The following is a 20,525-nucleotide window of genomic DNA, read 5'->3' as shown; positions in this document are numbered from 1 at the left end:
AAGATTTTGAAGGAAAATTTACCAAAGTCAAATGAAGAAAATCATTCCTTTTGCTCAAAGAAAAATAAAAGAAAAAATAAATAAAAAATAAATAAAAAATAAAAATAAAAAAAAATAAAAAATTGAGCAAAAGTAGTGATAGAGTTCAAGTGTTGCAGTCTACAAGTGAAGAAAATTTCCAAGAAGGTCAAAAGCACAAAGTCTTTAGTATATTCTAAGAAATTTTTGAATCCTTTTTACCCTTTTCTTGTTAACCTGTCCTAAACCCCATTTTAATACCTAGACTTATCACTAAAGTATGATATGAAGTTTAGAATAGGTGAGAGGATGCTAAAGTGAAGGACCCGACACTTCAAATGTGATTGACATTCTTTCCATGAGACTTTATTTATATATTTTCAAATTTCAGTCTTTCTGACTAAATATGTGGGATGCTCTACTTTTTACTCATTTCTCTGCATATGGAGGTAAAATAGAAAACTTATCTGAGAGAGATTTTCTTGTGAGTGTATGAAATGGTGAGATTTGAAGTCAAAATATTAATCCAAAGGTGAGGTAGAAATTACGTTGCTTGGAAAAGAGAAAGAAATCAAAATGGTTAAAAATGAATAAGCTCTAGTTAGGATGATTAGTCAGTTTTTTCTATCTTTATGAATAGAACCTTAGCCTAATGTTTTATGATCATGGGTATGATAAGTAATAACTTTTTTGATTTAGACATTTTAACTGAAAAAGTTGTTTTCTCTAGATTTTACCATAGTTCATATGTAAAATTGATTTTGTGGGTATATCAACTGAAAACCCTCACGAGGCTATAACTCGTCCTTTAAGGGTAACTTAAAGGTTTAAGGCCTTGTTGCATACGGTAAATGCAACCGCGATGCCTGCGAAAGTGAGTTAGTTTATTATTTAATTAGTATTGTTAGCTTTGAACACTTCTCTAGTATACCACATATTTGCTAAGAGACTAGCAAAATGCTAGTTGGGGGTTGTGATAAGTGCTCAAAAGTAATGATTTATAACCCCAATTATGTGTATGTTAGTCTCCATTTTATAGTTAAATATTCTAATATGATGCAATCTGAGTTTTTGCAGGTCAAAGAACCTAAATATGAAATATGGAGGGAAAAGAAGTCAAACAAGTCAAAAAGGAGTCATTGGGAATTCTGACTAAAGGCCTAGGGCAAAAATGTCATATTTGTCTCCATAAGTGCCAAGCCTAATGGGACTCTAAAAGAGGATAATAATTGAGTTAGAAGAGTCTTTAATCTGATCTCAAAGCCTTAATTTCGACTTCATAGGAAGATGAGATCAACATGGAAAAGAAGTTAGAGTTTCACAAGAATTAGGAAATTGAAAGCTGTCAGAAGCTGCAGCTTGGGAAATAGCCTGCAGGGCAAAGTGGGCCACGTCCAACTTTGGTCCAACCGAATTTAACTTTTTCAGGATTGCTTCTAGAAAGATTACAGAGAGTTTGACACCAAATAAACATAAGATTCGGATCTCTATCCAGACGAGCATGTAAGCCAATATATAAGGCACAAAAACCTCAGTTTACATCATCTAGGAAATTTAGTGTTTGCATCCTATATCTAGAATTAAGAGAGAAGAAAGTTCAGACCTTTTCACCATTAATAGCTATAAAGATTATTCATTTTCATATTGTGTTCATAGCATAGTATGAGGGGCTAATCTCCCTTCTCTTGGGAGGGGAGATGAAGCCTTTTTCATATGTTTTAGTTTAGTTCTTCTTCTATCATGTTTTAGTTTAAATCCCTCATTGAGTTTCTTCTTATTCGTCCATTGATCTAACGCTCCTGTGGAGGTTAGGAGGTCATAGGGTAATTCAAGATTGTGTAGAGCCAAATACCACAAACCCTAGATTCTTTTCTTCTAGTTTTTAGTGTTCTAGTGTGATGATTGGATTCTTTATGACACCTCAATTAGTTGTATGGTTAATGCCACATGTGGATTTTCCATGGCACGTAGAGTTGTATATTGAATGCCACTTAAAGCACAATATGGTTAGATAGAAGATATCATTGGAGATTGAAGAAGTATTTGATGGAAAGATAGAAAGCACGTTGAAAGCCAAATATTATCATCATGGTTATGAGCATAAGGTTTGTAGGTATGGTGAGTTTCTATTGGTGATTTATATTAAGCATGATAAATAGATCTATTAGACTAATTCTATGATTTTGGTGGATTCATCTCTCCCAAGATATTCTCTCTCTTGATTCATATTCATATATTTAATTTAGTTTATTTTATGCATAGTTTAAATCTCAAACCAAATCAACTATATATTCTGCATTACTTAGCCACATCTTTTACTTGCATCCATTAGAGTAATTTAGATTAGGAATTTCTATTACTATCAATTAGTTATTTAGAGTAGGATTGATACCTTGCTAGCCACTATAATAATCAATATATATTAGGCTAAGTAAGATTTGCAAAAGATACGTAACACACACAACGACATATAAATAATTACGTGTTGCGTGCTTTTTCAATGGCCCCTTCTAGGGCTTTTGTGACAAGAATGACATTATTCATGAGGCTACTCTGCCATACTCTCCTAAGTCTAATGGAGTAGCATAACGAAAAAGCATAACACTAAAAGAGATGATGAATGATATGCTTGTAAGTTCTGAAGCTTCCCTGAACTTGTGGGGGGAAGCAATCCTATCTGCTTGCCATATACAGAATAAGGTACCCAACAAGAAAATAGAGAATAAGATACCATGCAAATAATGGAAAGGTCATGTACCTAACCTGAAATACTTCAAAATGTGGGGGTGTCTTGCACAGGTTATAGTGAATGAACCTAAAAAGATAAAATTGGGACCTAGAACTATTGATTGTATATTCATAATATTGTTGCATATAGATTTTTAGTAGTAAAATCTGATAATAACCTTGTCGATGCTAACACTATTATAGAGAATAAAAATACTGATTTATTTGAGAATATGTTTCCTTTGAAAATTGGCATTGAGAGGTTAGTTGCTCCTAGTGAACAACAATCAACAAATCCTAAAATTTCTGAACAAGAAATTCGGAAGAGTAAAAGAGATAGAAAATCTACCAATTTTGGTGATGACTTTTACACGTTTCTCGTTGATAATGATCCTGTGACATATAATGAGGCAATCAGTTCTAGAGATGCACCTTTCTGGAAAAATGTTATCAACTCATAACTAGATTCGATTATATCAAATCACACATGAGAGATAGTTGATCTACCTCTTGGGACGAAACCTATACGTTACAAGTGGATCTTCAAAAGGAAACTGAAACTAGATGGTTCCATCGATAAATACAAGGCTAGACTAGTAGTCAAGGGATTCTCCCAGAAAAAAGGGCATTGACTATTTTGATACTTATGCTCCTGTAACTAGGATTTCTTCTATAAGAGTTTTAATGGCTATAGCTGCTATTCATAATTTATTTATTCATCAAATTGATGTAAAAACTACATTTTTGAATGGTGATCTTGATGAATAAATATATATGATGCAACCTGATGGTACTATAGTACCAGGGAATTAGCATAAGGTATACAAATTAGTTAAGTCTTTATATGGGTTGAAACAAGCGCCAAAACAATGACATGAAAAAATTGACAATGTCATGATATCCAATGGATATCAAATTAATGATGCTGATAAGTGTATTTACTTTAAATCTTTTGATGTGAATACATATATGATTATCTGTCTATATGTGGATGACATGTTAATCATGAGTCCTAGCCTTGATGTTGTGAGAAACACCAAGATGTTCTTATCCTCCTAATTTGAAATTAAGGATTTGGGAAAAGTTGATGTGATTATTGGAATCAAAATCATCAGAAATTGTGATGGTTATATGCTTTCACAAGAGCATTATGTTGAGAAGTTTTTGAAATTTTTTAACTATTATGATAATAAGCCCGTGTCGACACCTTATGAGGCAAATAGTGAACTTAAGGAAAATAATCAACATAGTCTCTCTGTCTAAATATGCCCAAATTATTGGTAGTGTCATGTACTTGACGAATTGCATTAAACCTGACATTGCTTATGCAGTTAGCAAGTTAAGCAGATACACTAATTGTCCTAGCAAAGAACATTGGAGTGCTTTAGAGATACTAGCAAAGTATTTGAGAGGAACAATTAATTATGGCATATGTTTTAGACAAACTCCACCTGTGATAGAGGGTTATTGTGATGCAACTTGGATATCTGATTCTCATAATATCAAGTCCACTAATGGTTATATATTCACCCTTGGTGGAGGTGCAGTCGCTTGGAAATCGTCTAAGTAGACCTTGATAGCTCGTTCAACCATGGAGTCTGCGCTTATTACTTTAGATAAAGCAAGTGTTGAGGCTAAGTGGCTTCGAAACCTCTTGCCAATTCTTCCTATTGGTACAAAACCGCCTCCAGCTGTACCTATGCATTGTGACTGTCAGGCTGCAATAGCAAAGGCAAATAGCAAATTGTACAATGGGAAAAACAGACATATACGTCTGAGACTCAAGTCTATAAAGCAGCTGCTGGAATCTGGAGTTGTGGCTCTAGATTATGTGAAGGTCAGAGTTAAATTGGGCCGATCCTCTGACGAAACCACTTAGCAGGAGGCAAGTGGTTGAAATGTCGAGGGGGATGGGACTTTTGCCTAAGATATAGGGTGATACTGACGGCAACCCTACCTATGTGATTGGAGATCCCATGAAGTATGTTCAAAAGGAAAAACAAGTCACATAGTCACTCTGATATACTATAATCTTTTATTTTGAGACGTCCCCCCCTATGATGAGATAGTATTTTTGTATACATTGTATAACTTGAATTGCAATGAGTAAGGATGAGTTATTTTTCTCTTATTGGAATCTATATTCCATTTTTATTATGAGATAATGTATTTTAACTACAATGTACACTTGATGGAAATCCCCCTATATGAATGTAGAATTGGATCGGTTCTTATGGATATTTAGGCATGTATTATAGAGCATTCATGAAACACAGGTAGCGCAGGGCCAAAAAGCGCAACACCGCAGAACTGGCATATAATGAAAAAATAGTGTGGGTGCATGTCATCTATTTTACTACAAGGGAATGTTGGTTCAAATATTTTTTAATCCACCACTTTCACGTGATATAAGACATGTTACCCTATGACTAGTTTAAGCCCGTAAAACACCAGTATCTTAGGCATTGCGTTTTCGTTTCTCTCAGGCATTTCGTAAACCCATTTCTTTTGTAATATCCTATTCCAAAATAGTGGGAGATTGTTTGAATCTCTTGTGTACTTCAAATTATTAGTGAGTGTGTGCAAAGTGGAGGAGAAGAACATAGAGTGTTATCTCCACTATTGTGCATAGAAGATAGTCCCACATTGGTTATCCACCACTAGCTATGTAAGTATATGATGACTTCCTATACTATAAGGGCGTGCCCTTAGGGTACAAAGGCTTTTGTGCTAGGAGAGAGGACTCACACAAAGCCACACATGCGCGCATGCCCGCACCTCGTCGAGTCGGGCTTGGGCTTTCTGTGTGTGTGTCTAGCTAGTGGGTAGTGGCTTGGCCAATTGCCTATCTGTTTTGGAAATTGACTAGATGTGACCAACCTTACCTCTATATAATTAGGACTGTGCGTCTATAGAGTACTTCCACATCCAGAGAAACAGAACTCGCACATCATAAACCTTATTCTTCTTCTCTTCTTTCTGTTAGCCACTAGAGAGAGTTATATTGCCATTCTAGATAGCAGCCTGTTCAAGTGCAAGTCAGCCTACTAAACCATTGTATCCTGTGAGGAAGACGTCACTGTTGTCTTTCTGCACCAATGGAAGGGGCGAAATCTTTCCTTAAGGACAGCCTAATCCGCGCCTTAGTTGTTCCCTGTTACTGCTGTTCTTGTCTCTTTATTGTATTCTTTGTTCGCATACAGCAAGATGGACAAAGGCATAGAGGTCCAAGGCTCTCTTCATGTTCGCAGTTTTCTTCATTGTCCTGTTGGTGAGGTTGGAGACCTGTTCAGCAGCAAGAAGACTTGGTGAAAATGATCAAGGTCTCAACTCTTGGAGGTGGACATTTACGAAGTTGCCAAAAGCATCTACGCCTCTGAAGCCAAATAGAATAGCGATTATCCTGCAGACTAGCAATAACAGATAATAAATAGAGAAAAACACAAGAGATTTGCCCTAAATACAGAGAAAAATGTCTCTAATGTCTGTAAAGTTTAATAAAATCAAGAATAATCCAATATTAGCCTACAAGCCGGACTTTATAGCTTTAAAACATTCTAAATCCGAATATTAATCCTACTAAAATTAACTAGATAATAACATAAGTAATCTACCAAAATTCTAGCCCAAATCGGACTCATATTTATTTCCAAAATGGTAAAAAGGAAAGAAAATATAAAATGATGAATTTAGAAGGGAAAACGGTGGATTTTGATCTTTCGGCTTGACTACCACAGCGCGGTACGTCGCGCGCCGAGAGATCTTTCGATTTAGGGTCTGCGTGTGATTCGACAAACTGTAGCAAAAGCTATGACCAAAATACCAAAACACAATCCAACTTATCCCAATTAGAAAAATATTACAATTACTTGTCATATTTGCGCAGATCTGCCAACTCATGATACTTTAGTGCCATCAATGTGCAATCTGGCAACTCAGCCATCATCTGACTCGGATCCTCCTGCATCAGCCTCCATCGGGCAGATCGACATACTGCCACCACCACTACCTCCTGCCATAACTGTGAATGATTAATTTGATTCATTAAGTAATTGTTATTTTAAGCAAATTTTATATGGCAAAAAATGACTGTTTCTAAGTAAATTTTTTTGCATCGTAGTGTGGCTGATTTTTTTTTTAATTTATTTATTTATTATTTTTTGAGTGAGAATGGTCACTCAAAAAGTAATAAATTCAGTAGGGTCAGTAGTCACGGTTGTGCTGAAACATTTTCTAGGTTGTTTCTCAGGAGAAGAGAATATTGGCACAAAATTGCTTGAGGAGTCACTCCGAACCTTAGATGGACACTAATTATGAGTTCCAACTTGAAGAAAACGCCCGAACTACAACTCGAATGTTCACTAACCTTATGCAGCTTTGGTGATCGCATTTTATTTTGACGCCGTTACAATCTTGTCAATTTTTTTGCGAGGAAATCTGAATTTAATAGAATTTGTCTCATGACTGACAGAACTTGAAGATTGATATTTATGATGAGCAGTTTGGTTGATTAGTATAATAATACTTGCTGTGTTTTTTATAGCAGTGTCATTAACATGAACTGCTGTAGTAAGAACTAAGAACCTACTTCAGTTACAAATGCCACTTAGGCTAAGTCCAATGGTTTGGTGTAACAAAACACCAAACCACAATAGTACAGTGGATACTGTTAGTGGGATAGCGAAATCAAACCCAATGGTTTATTTTTTCACCGCCCGATTATCAGCGCAACCCCAAAATATTTAATATAATATCGACTTTTTTTGTTACCCGCCATCATCAGTGGCTGGCCAAGAGAAAAAAAAAAAAAAATTTTTTTTTATGCGCCCTCTCACAAAGTGTAGCTAATTATCTCCCCATTTTACCCTTTCAGGAAAAAAAAACACCCAAAACACAAAAAAATAGAGAGTAGGATAAAATGGTAATTGCATAAATTAAGTTATTAAAAAAACAAAAAAATAGGAATCAATTCTAACCGCTATTGGGAGTGGCGGGTGGAAAATAATAATTGAATTCTAACCGCCATTGGGAATGGCGTGTAGGTTATTATTTGAATTAAATCAAATTTCTAACCGCCATTGGCTATGGCGTGTAGACTTATTTTGATCAAATTGCACAGCCTTTTTGGCCCCAAATCCTTCACTCAATCGACCCAAAGTCGTCAAAATAGGTGTCGCTCTAGTTCCTTACACGGAATATTTTTTGGAGCATCACCTATTTTGACGACTTTGGGTCGATTGAGTGAAGGATTTGGTGGTGTCACTCTAGTTTCTTGTGAACGACTTGGTGGAGTTGAATGGAAGCTAAACCTACGACTTGACTGGGCTGCTTGAAGTATCAATATTTAAAACACTCATTTTTCAAACGCACATACAATTTGATCAAAATTATATCAATTGAAAAGCACATACAACTAAAAAACACACAATTACGCCACAACAACAACAAAAAAAAAAACTTTATTTTATTACATGAGATAATCATTACAAGAGACTTAGCTAATGGATGCCTCTCCTATGCCTTAAACATTCAGAAGCAGTGATGTTGTATTTTATATTGACCATTTGGCCTCATGGTGTCAGTTGTTTGATAGAAAATCTCTAACATGGAAAACTCAATTATCCGGTGATGTTTGTATTTATACCTCTGTAATTACGTATTTACGTATGTTACATTTTCTTTTTGGGGTTTGAAGACACAATGTTTTTTCACTGCACTGTAGTTGATCGTTTATATGCTCTTTGTAAATTTTGGTTTTTACAAATTGAGGTGAAATACCTGATTTCCTCTTCAATAACCCTGGTTATGTAGGTTCCCTTTTTTAATATTCTGAAGAAATTTGATGGAGAGTCTGTTACAGAAGTTGTGAGGCCTTCCATTGCAAGGATGAGGTATCGTGTTACCAGATTGCCGCAATACCTGATTCTTCACATGCGTCGGTTCACGAAAAACAATTTCTTTGTGAAAAAAAAAACCCTACACTTGGTAAGATATACAGTGCTGTGGATGTTATGAATTTTATATGTTAGGCTTACCAACTGGTCCTTCACTTAAATTATCTGGCCCAGGAGCTTGTGAGGAGTAGCATCATTATATATTCCTTGTTTTACAATAGAGATCCATATCCTGACCATATAGTCTGTCGTGCAGTTAATTTTCCTGTGAAAAACCTTAAGCTGAAGGATTATATCCCACTTCCAACCGTTAAGGATAATGAGAAACTGCGGTCAAAGTATGATCTGATTGCTAACTTTGTTCATGACGGGAGTGTTAGAATATGTCAGTATTAGAATATGTCCAATATGGAAAGTCCCATATTTCTATAAGTGTGGACATCTATATCTAGTAGTTTCTATTATCATATTTTAGTTTAGTATAAGTATGTAACTCTGGGTAGAGAACACTATCTCAAATACAAAAACTCTCTAACCCTAATCAATCTCTAGTTTTCTCAGTTCTTATTCTTGGTTTCTCTAATATATCAATGTCACAACTCTCCTAGCATCACCACTAATATAGAGTTCAACATGGTATCAGAGCGAGGTTCAGTGGTATGCTAGGAGAATAATCCCTCACCAAGAAAAAAAATCAAGTTTATTTAAGTTTTTCAGTATAGTATTCAAGTCAAGTTTCAAGAAGAAGAAGGATTTCTCACAAGAAGAAGAAGGATTTCTCAGAAGAAGAAGTTCTTATATCTCAATTCAAGTTTTAATCTTTCTCTAGAAGGATTTACTATTCATTGGCACTATTCACCAGTACTGTTCACCGACACTGTTTTCGGTACTGTTCATCGTCATGTTAAAGTAAGTTTTCAAGATTCCGCTAGTGTTTAAAGTTTGTTTGAAGAATGCTAAGAGAGAGATCCGAAGTTTCTCAGTATTGGTTTCTTAGTATTGTTTCGGCGCCGCAATCTCTGCGTCTTAAATCTTGATAAAGAGGCACAACCTCTACAGATCCCCGGAGTCTTTGAAGTTAGTATTGGACGAGACGCACACGTGCTCAGTCTGCACGCCAAAAGTTGTTTTCAGTATTGTTCGTTTTGTATTCAGAGAAGGGCACGCTACCAAGTACACTCTGCGAGGGGCACATCGCCCGAATAATTGGAAGTTGGAACAGTAGAGGGTGCACACGCCCTCCAATATGCCTTGCCCAAGGCGCGCCCGCACCCATGCCTCCACACATCAGTTTTCGAGATTTTTGAAATATCAAGCCTTTGGAAGGTAGTTTGCACTCTCATTCTGGATTGGAGGGGTAGTATTGTTTGTATGCCGCTATGGATGTTTGGGTTTCTAGCTTCCGCACAGTTGGTATTGATGTCGTCTTCTGTCTCAGTTTCTAGAACATGATCAAGTTGTTTGTTTGAAGTATAATAGGAGTACATCCGACTTACCCTCTATCTCACGAGGAATTATTCTTTCTATCTTCCATTGTTCAAGAAGTTCGTAGTCATAAAAAGGCGCGACCCACCCTCCACCCTCTATAGTGAGTATTGTTTGATGCATGTTCTGTTAGAATTTTTTTGTGTATTAGAGTATGCAGTATTGTTTTTTTGAAGTGGGCATTGGTTGGTTGTATAAGTTGGTATTTGGTTTTCTCTGTTTCAAGTTCAAGTCGGAATAGACAAGTCTTTGTATGTTCCTACTCAGCCTTGTATATTCCAACTTGTGAGGGGGAATAGGGAAATATGAAGACATTCAGTAGTATATGAGGGAAGGAGAATACGGAGACGTATGAGAAAGATCGAGTATTCATGTCTCCATATTCCAGCATGCCTTGACGTACTCTTCAGGACAAGGCATATCCATTATTCAGTCTTCAATATGACATCTCCACTATTTAGTCTTCAGTATTCCGATAGCAGTCAAGCCAAAACTGCAAGTATGTTTGGTAGCTTGATCAAACCTAAACCGCCAAGATATGTTTTAGGTAGCGATCCACGCCTAAAACTACCAAGTATGTTTTGTAGTAGATCACGCCAAAACCGCGACATTATGTTTAGATAGCGATTAAGCCAAAACTGCAAGTATATTTCAGGTAGCAGTCAAGCCTAAACTGCGAGTGAATGTTTCAAGTAGCAGTCAAGTTATAACTGCATCAGTATTCAGTATTCAGTTTTCAAGAGTACCCATAATAGTATTTTGTTAACATTAACAGTAATATTGATAGTAGCAACCAAGAAGCGCACATCAAGTCAGTGTTATTGTTTTCAATTTATATTATGATAGCCATAATAGGGAATGGAGTGAGTAGTAGCTAAGCAGCGCGCCACTAAACCGGTATTATGATTTCAGTTTGTAACTGTGGTACACCTTCAGTATTCGGGTTAGGTCATTGCCTACACCGATAGTTTCACCTCCAGAATGTCTTAACAGTTATTCAAGTTCTTCAACTAAAGACAGTTCTATGCGAAAGGGGGAGCAGTATTCTTATCTTTTGTTTTTTTGTAATCCAAGCTGTAATTTGCATAGTTTGCGTAATTACAGCTTGAGGGGGAGTGTTAGAATATGTCAGTAATAGAATATGTCCAATATGGAAAGTCCCATATTTCTATAAGTGTGGACATCCATATCTAGTAGTTTCTATTATCATGTTTTAGTTTCGTATAAGTATGTAACTCTGGGTAGAGAACATTATCTCAAATACAAAAACTCTCTAACCCTAATGTCACAGCCCGATTTTCTAAACAATTAAAAATAATGAATATTTGAAATATAAATATCTCAAACATCATTATGTTCAATTGTTTAAAAACCCAGGCTATGACGGGGTGATACAAAACATGTCAAAACCTAAAACCCACATCACAACAGGATCAACTTAACAACAAAAATCTCCAAATTCCTCAACTATCACTTTATTCAGAACTTTCTTCCATCCCAATACAAACATAAACAAACTTTAAGAATAACAGGTCTTCAACATTGTATTTCATGTCATATGAAAATGTAACCTACGTTATTACATCCTTCCAAAAGATCAGACCTAATAAACTAAACTCCCAGATCGCTCAAAGCGAGGATCCTAATCACGCCATGGTTGGTTCCGCCTTCCACCTATGTTCCCAAGAACACACCCACGTTGCCAAAACAAAGCAAACATGGGTCGACAAAATGGAATTTCTTTGGTATGAGTGAACTAACCACATATAACCATTATCATACTTTAATTATTCAAACAATCATTTTATTTTATCCCATAACTCAATCATTCCACGACTTGGAAGGCAATTAGTTCCGTCATTTTTAACCGACATAATTTCTTCCCAAGCAAGACTTCCATTATATAACTCATTATAATACCTCATTTTAATATCTAAACCATTGAATTAAAACTTACCGATATCCACTGCTGTATAAGGGTAGGACCGCGTCCCTGCACAAAATGTTATTAAGTCCTACCCTCCCCGCGAAAGAAAGTTAGAACTTCTATATATCATATGTAGATATTATATTAGGTATTCAAAAGAAAACCCAAACACTCACATAATCAAATTAATACCACTAACCCCAAGGGCGAATACCTTAGTTCCTCTCTAGGTGGATCAAACGATCCGGTCATTCATGGCACATTCAATGAATACGGGTCATTCATGGCACATTCAATGAATACCCTATATAACGCTTAACGGGCCATTTATGGCACATTCAATAAATGCCCACCTAACATATGACATCAAGCGGTCATAAAACTCGATCCAAAACTTGAGTCGTGGAGTTCTAAAAAGAGTGCGGTAAATTTATTTTTACGCATTATTGAACTTTATTTTATATATCATTTAAGATAACGAATGAGTATCTTGTTTCTGTATTTTTTATTCTGGCGTTATTAATTTCAGGGGATGCCTTAGTGTCATAGCGTTGCATATCATAAAATCAAACAAAATCACATAGTAGTTAATACACATACACACATTATATATAGAGGTCTTAGCCTAAAGTCAAGTATGCTAATAGCCCTAGACCTATCTTAATAACCCAAATCATAATCCGAGTTAAAAGGTCAAATTGGGTCAACTGGTTAAAGTCAACCCTGGTCAAAGTCACCTCTGGTCAAAGTCAAAGTCAACCATCATGGTCGAAGTCAAACTATCGTTTCCATGTTCAACAGGTTCGAGGTCATAGCCATGGTTCATGGCTAAGGTCAATGTGCATGGCTCATAGGCTCATGACTAAAGTAATGATTCGGACCCAACTGGCCAAACCCAAACCTTAGAACCCGAAAGTCTAAAAGTTGAAAGACCCATGTAGATCTATTTTAAGTCCAATGGGTGGCCCCAATCAATATTAGAAACCGCCCAAAAACAGGTTAAGTGGTTCGGTCCAAAAATTGAACGAAAACCGACCACTAAAACTAAAAGCGAAATTCTCGCCCAACCACCATTGAAATTTCGGCCTAGCCACTAAAAGAAATCGGCCCAAGACAAAACACTTAAACATTTCGGCCCAACAACTTAAAATAGAATCCGGGCCCAAACAAAACCAAAAGGTTTTGGCCCAAGGCCCAAAGCATTCTAAGTTAGAAACTAAAAAAGAATTGGGTGCACTGGATCGTGACCTCGGTCACCTTCTCCACCAGCGCACCACCAAGTTCCAGCCACCACCATCTCTGACCGTCCGCCCATTTAAACCCAGCGGTTGGACTCCAAATCTGAAACCAAACAACATTAGTTAAGGCAAAAACCCCAACTCATACAATCCAAACCTCACCAAACTAGATCTGGAATTTCTTGCCGCCATTAATGGTCGGGCCCCAAGCTTCCACAACCAGCTCAGCTGGCCCTCACACAAACCTCAAACACACCCCTCACAAGCAAACATCAACCCATTCATCCACAATAAAAAAAAAACATAAAACCAACCATAACTTGATTCTTGGCGATTTCTTGGCGCCATTAATAGCGGTCAAGCTTTTACCAAGCTTCAAATGACCCATCCCGACACCAAAGGTCAAATACCAACTAACAGTACAACCATAATTTATAGCAAAACAATCAGCCAAACAAAACAAATAATAGGACGTCCTGGGGTTCTGAGGATTGACGCCAGTAACAACCGGCGTCAAGGCGTCGACAGTTTAACTTCAGAGTTTCAAAACCACAAACCCACAACAAAAAAAAAACGAGTTCAACCAACCAAGAACAGGACGATTCCATTATTTTGGCTCGCGACGCCATTAACGTCTGTCGAAGCTTCAAGCTTCCAAAGCTTTAACAGTTCAATAAAAATTTCGATATTTAACAAAGTTTATTAAATACGACACGCAGGACGTCGAATAAAACAGGATAATAAACAGTATCAATCAGCAGAACTCTTAGGCAGTATACACAGATACCCGAAAAATATAAATCCGGTGAAATAGCAAAAATAGCTACTCACCTTAACTAACAGCTCGACGAATTTTCCTAGCCCGAATCGTCGTGCTCCACCTCTCCAGCAAACCAGCTTCTTTCTCTGCCTCCATTTTTTATATTTTATTATCTTCAAAACCCTATTCTCTAGAACAATGTGTTTATATACTTGGGTCCGAAACCCAAGCCCAACACCGACTCGGGCCCAAAACCAAGCCCACGTATCCCGAGTCCAATCTGACGAATTTTTAAAATAAACAATTAAATTAATTAGTTAAATAGAAAAATACGTATAAATAAAACACGGGGTGTTATACCTAATCAATCTCTAGTCTTCTCAGTTCTTGTTCTTAGTTTCTCTAATATATCAATGTCACAACTCTCCTAGCATCACCACTAATATAAAATTCAACAAAACTATGGTAAGAGTCATTCTTGAAATTTGAGCTCTATAACTAACACCCTAATGGATGCTCCACAATTTCTTAACTCATGTTTGGTCAATTGTTGTAGGTATGAGGTGCAGGATCTTCATGTGGCAGAAACTCTTCCTCAGATGGTCGCACTTTCTGAGGCTTACATGCAGATATATGAGCAGCAGCAATGAGGCTCCAAGTTTTGATGTTTTTATTAAAAATCATGTATCAAAGGATTTTACCTCCCTATAAAGTCTTAGTAGTATGAGAAAAATAGTGAAAAAAATGGAGATGTGAAAAAACGATGAACTTTAACCTTCCTTGTTATAAAATTATTGCTTCTTGTATTAAGAAATTTTGTGCAATGACATTAAGAAAAAAATTCTTTTTCGAAGTGCGGTGAATCCGGTGATATTAAAAAAAAAAAAAAAAAAAAATCTTTTGGTGGCTCAAAATTTTGGGGTCACATTTTGATTTTGTTATGTAATTTGGAAGGATAGTTTAGATGCAAGTGATGTAACCTCCCTTGCCTTTTGACATCAAGATTTCATAAGCACGCAAGTCCCAATGGTGATAAGGATTTTCATTATTTAATTTATTTTGTGTACTGTCAATTTTGGTATTTGTAAAGATGTTTTGCAACAACAGTTTGTGTTAGATGTGAATAAAGAAAACAATAAAGAGACAAGAACATCAGTAACAGGGAACCACCAAGGCGCGTATTAGATTGTCCTTAAGGAAAGATTTCGCCCCTTCCAGTGGTGCAGAAAGGCAGCAGTGGCGTCTTCCTTACATGATTCAATGGTGTATAGTAACTTGACTTTGCACTAGAACAAACTACTCTCTAGAACAATAATATAACTCTCTCTGGCGGCTACAGGAAGAAGAGAAGAAGAATAGGGCAAGTCGTGAGTTCTGGTTTTGGTTCTATTGAAGTGCTCGTACATGAACACCGAAACTTGCTGCTGAAGCAAAACCCGACGCGACTCGGTGCGGGCGGGTGCGCTCGTGCGTGTGGCTTTGGGTGAGTCCTCCCTCCTAACACAAAAGCATTTGTACCCTAAGGGCACGCCCTTATGGTAGAGGAATGTCTCTTATACTTCACTTGCTAGTGGTGGATAACCAATGTGGGACTATCTTCTATGCACTAAAGTGGAGAGAACACACTTTGTTCATCTCCTCCACTTTGCACACACACACACACACACTAGTATTTATAAATACTCAAGAGATTCCAACAGTTTGGACCACTGCTTATGTTGTTGTTGGCTATTCAATGCAGAAGCCTTGCTGCGTCAGGTCACAAGTGCTAACCAGGATGGAGGAGACCCAAGTGATGAGCACTTGCAAGGAAAGTTTGGTCAGCAATACAGTAATACTAAAACAAGCTAGCCCTTGCAACATGCATAGAGTGCTATTCTCCCGTCATATTGTCATAATATCATACCAGGGAACGTAGTTTTTTTTTTCTTTTTTTTTCCGATAAGCACCAAGGAACGTAGTTCTTATTAAGCTTCTTGCAGGTTATTAAAAGAAAAAGATGTCACATAACATGTTTGCTTCTGATTGAGTAGTGTTCTTAGCTCGAAAACATCCCACCAATTTAAGAAACCTCTATCTAAAAGATTAATACGTTTGTAAACTCTCAAAAAGTTCTGAGTCACTTTCTGTATCTTTAAGCCTCAGGTCTTCACCTCTAAAAATTTCTCCATGTTATACTTAACTAGCTTTAAAGATAATAAAATACTACACTAACAAAGTAGAAGAACAATGAGAGAAAGAGAAAGAAATCTTATTGATATTGATAGAAGTGAGTAATGAATGAGAGGAGGTTCTCTTTATATATAACTAGATAATCTCCTCTCCAAGATACAAAAGTTACAAGAATAAAAACATATGAGGAGGTGCCTCATATGGGCTCATTGGTGAGCATCCACATGAGGCCCACACTTTTCATAACACTCCCTGTAGAGGTTTAGTGTTTTGGGTCTACGACCTGATGTTGTGGATGGTTGGGAATGGTTGCACTCTCCTTGGGACAAGAGTTGCCTACATATCAAGTTTCTAGGGGTAAACTTGAATCAAGCCTTACGTAGTTCATCTCTCTCTCTATTTATAGATGTTTGAGCTGATTTTCCTTATTTGCTTAAAGCCATTATCAGGTATAGATCCACATTGTGTGCTATCTTGATGATTTGTCATTACTTCTGATGTTACAAAGTTAATATCTCCTTGATTGTTGCGTTGACTAATCTCCAGGATTGCACTAGATGATTTGCTTCCATATATGGTTGTAGCTGAGATTTAGGACGACCTGAGTCTGGGTCGTTATGACATATTGGCACTGTGGTACGAACTGATGGAGATACGACCTGGTGTGTGGACACGTGTACTGTAGTGCAGAACGGAGGGTACTTACACAACCCCCTTAATTTTATCCGTTCTTTGGACAGCTGTGGCGTGAAAAAAGGAAAGGTAAAATAAAGCTTTACAACACGTGTCGGACAACTGGTTGGTTTAATTAGTGTTTGAAAAATGTGCGGGAACTATTGGGCTGGATTCGTGGGCTCAAAATCACAGCAGTTTGTGGGCGAGTTATCATTGTATTTGTGGGAATATGAAATGGTTTGTTTGTTTGGTTTTTCGAGGTTTGTGCAGCCAAAGGGTTTTCGTGTGGGAAAGGCCTTTCATCTCTTCATTCTACCAATTCACGCGAAGAAAAAGCAGAGAGAGAAAAAAAAAAAAAAAAAAAAACAAACAAACAAACCAACCTTTCTCGTCCTTTTGTTTTCCAGGTGCGTTTCTTTGAAAAACTTGATCTTTGTTTCTTTTTGATTTCATAATATCTATGACCAGTGATAGTTTGAGTGGGGAAGTGGAGGTAGATCAGTGGAGAGAGAGAACGGTAAGTGATGAGGATGATGAGATTAGAGTTCGTAGTAGAGTTGGGGTTTCATCGTCTTCTTCAGTGGAGACGATGGTTGAGGAGTTGGGGCCTAGGTCGCTTTATGCTGATCTGAAGGAGAAGTTTGGTTGGGTAGATGCCAACCTGGCCATGTACGACCTGAGTGGAGAGAGGAGGTTATATAACAGTGACTATGTTCCTCCGGATGGGGGAGTGGTGGTTTGTTATGGGCAGTTGAAGGCTGGGATGAGGTTGCAGTTTTCCCGTCTTACTGTTGATGTTTTGAATTTTTATTGAAAAGCCCCTTGTCAGTTCGTAAAGAATAGTTGGAGGGTGCTCCATGTGTTGTATTTGTTGAATGAGAGGGGTGATAATATCCGCTTAGGAGATATGTTAGAGCATTTCACTGTGAAGATATTGTCTGCAATGAACTGTAGTTTGCAGGTCGTAAGGGGGAAGTCTGCTGTGATTGTGGGGGTGAGTAAGAAGGAATGGGAGCGTATGCCGTTGTTGGTTGGGGATAATTACACCCCCTATGGGTGTGAGTTGAATACCCGCTCTGTAAAGTAGGCTGGTAGGTAGTTATTTTATAGGTCGTATGTAAGTATTGTGTTTGATATGTTGTACATTATGATGTTTTTGTTTCCTTTTGTGCAGAGGTTTCCATTCGGGGTCGTCCTCAGCTTGACGTTATAAAAAAAGTTTGCTTGTTTGAGTTGGGAGGAGAAACAAGCTATCTTGGGGGAGGTTGCCCACTACTTTAAGAAGCGTGGAGGGGAGATGATCAACCGGAAGAAGGTGGAGCAAAAGAATTGAAGAGGGCTCATAAGCTCGTTTTTGACATCTCTGATTCTAGCTCGGGCACTGAGATAGAGAGGAAGAGCCAAAGGAGGGCACCTGTTTCTAGAGTGAGAACGGCTGGAGGAGCTACTGATAGCTGTTCTGCTCCAAGACATGATGAGGGGGGTGATGGTGACCGATATGATCTGGTCATGCTGCTGGTGGAAGTGCTAGGGGAGTTGGTGATGATACTGCTCCTTTCTGAAGGCCTCAGCTGAATAGGCGCTCTGAGGTGGCTGAGCCTGAGGGGGCGAAGAGGTCCCGAACTAAGTCGGAGGAACAACCTAGTGCTGGGGAAGGTCGTACCTCTTCAGGTCGAGCTCCTTTAAAGAATATGAACTTGAAGGAGCTGGCGGTTGATGTGGGGGTAGCTGATGCCCGGGGCTAAAAGAAAGCTAGTGAGACTGAGCCTGCTACCCAAAAATGCAAGGGGTCGGGGAGTGCGGCCCCAAGTGACAAGAGTGTTGATGCCGTCCTGGATTGGGTGGTCAGCTACTACAACTCGTTGAGTGGGTTGACCAAGCTGGTGAAGAACTTGGATTGTAGTTTCAAGTCTTCATCAGTTGCTGGAGGACTGCTGGAAAGTGTTGCCCTGGATGGGGACAGGCTCCAACTGGAGACTGGGAAGGATCTGGGGGCGAACCTGAGAGATATGGATCGCTCCTTGTGCTTCGTAAGTGTCCATCCGATCTCTGTTTGTGCTCTATTAGTATCTTTCCGATCTGACTTATTTTGTTGGTTTTGTCAGGTTCTGGCCATGTACAAGAAGCTGAGGGAGATGACCACTATCTCCGACCTGTACAAGAAGGAGTTGTGATCGAGTGCAAATGATTGGTCAATCCCAATATCGTTGTAAATCGCACTTGAAATCAACAAATTAATTTCCTACTTAATATTCAATGAATAATATAACGCTAAGTAGGGTCGTATCCACAAAGACTAATTTAATTTCTATTCTATTTAAAATGACTTGCCAACTAAAACAATAATTTAATATTTCTTTTTAAGTGAAATTTCTAACTAATGAAAATAAAACGAGAAAAATAATTGGTACTTAAACGATTATGATTAAAGACTAGGATTTCAAGGTTTCATCTATATAATTCATGCACAACTTTCTCAATTTCATTCGTCTAAGACCATTAATACTGAGTAGTGGGAAATGCTCCCAGTGACCCACGTCAGCCCCCTTTTTTTCTCTGAGACTGACACATCAAATTTTTCTTAAAAAAAAGTAAATCTACACCCTTTTTTGCAGATTTCAATTGTTCGTAACCCAAAATACATAAAAACCTGTTTTCATACTCTCTTTTCAATTCTACAAAACACTCTCGACTCTTCAAAAAAAAATTCATCTCTTCAAACCTTTTATCTTATTCTTTTCTTTTTCCAAACCAAATCTCCAAACAAATCACAATCTTAAGATCATTAGACGCCTCTCGACCCAATACCATTCATGAATAATACACCTGATTCTAATTCTGAGCCTTATTCTTATTTTGTTTACACCCCGTGTCAAATACTTCAACTTTCTAACCCATCTCAACAATGGGGCTGTTTCAATTATTGAAGATGCTGCATTTGTTCATGGGGAACCATCTCAAGATGATAATAAAGGTCCTCCATGGGTTGATTCCGAAGCTATAATCCTTCATGAGAAAGTGACTAAGACAATTATCAAGGAACAGAGACCAATAGAGATGGTTCTCTTCGCACATGTATGCTTTCTTCCCTCTTTCTCTTTTTGGCTTCCTGAACATGTTGGCTTTTGATACTAAATCAAGCTATGGTGTTCATTTATCTTATGTAAAAAGGTCTGGTGTTCAAGCAACTTATTGAGGTATTGAATTAATGCGCTGACAACTGTTGGTGTACATTGGCTGGGCCTTTCCTCAAGTCTTTGGGTATGCATAGGGTATATTGCTCTAATAATTCTACTTTAGATAGTTGTAGTTGTAAGTTGTAACTGATTTAGCAATAAAGTATTATTCATCAACGAAAATAAGCATTTTGTGTACAGGTTATACGCATATGACCTATTGAACGTGTTTTTTGTGAAAGTGTATTGTGATGGAGTATTATGTGCAATTTGTATATATGTCAGAACCCAAGTTAAAATCACTGGCAACCTTTCTATAGGATGAACATCAGTGGTATAAGTATAACAGATAATAATTATACAAATCAGGCTGACACTTTGTTGTGGAAGGGTAAATCGTTAGAGAAAACTTCATTGTCTAAACAAGCAGTACCACCACCTGATAAAGTTCGA

This window comes from Coptis chinensis, chromosome 7, assembly GCF_015680905.1.
Source record: "Coptis chinensis isolate HL-2020 chromosome 7, ASM1568090v1, whole genome shotgun sequence".
NCBI classification, from domain to species: Eukaryota; Viridiplantae; Streptophyta; class Magnoliopsida; order Ranunculales; family Ranunculaceae; genus Coptis; species Coptis chinensis.
Note: the sequence above shows the minus strand (reverse complement) of the source record.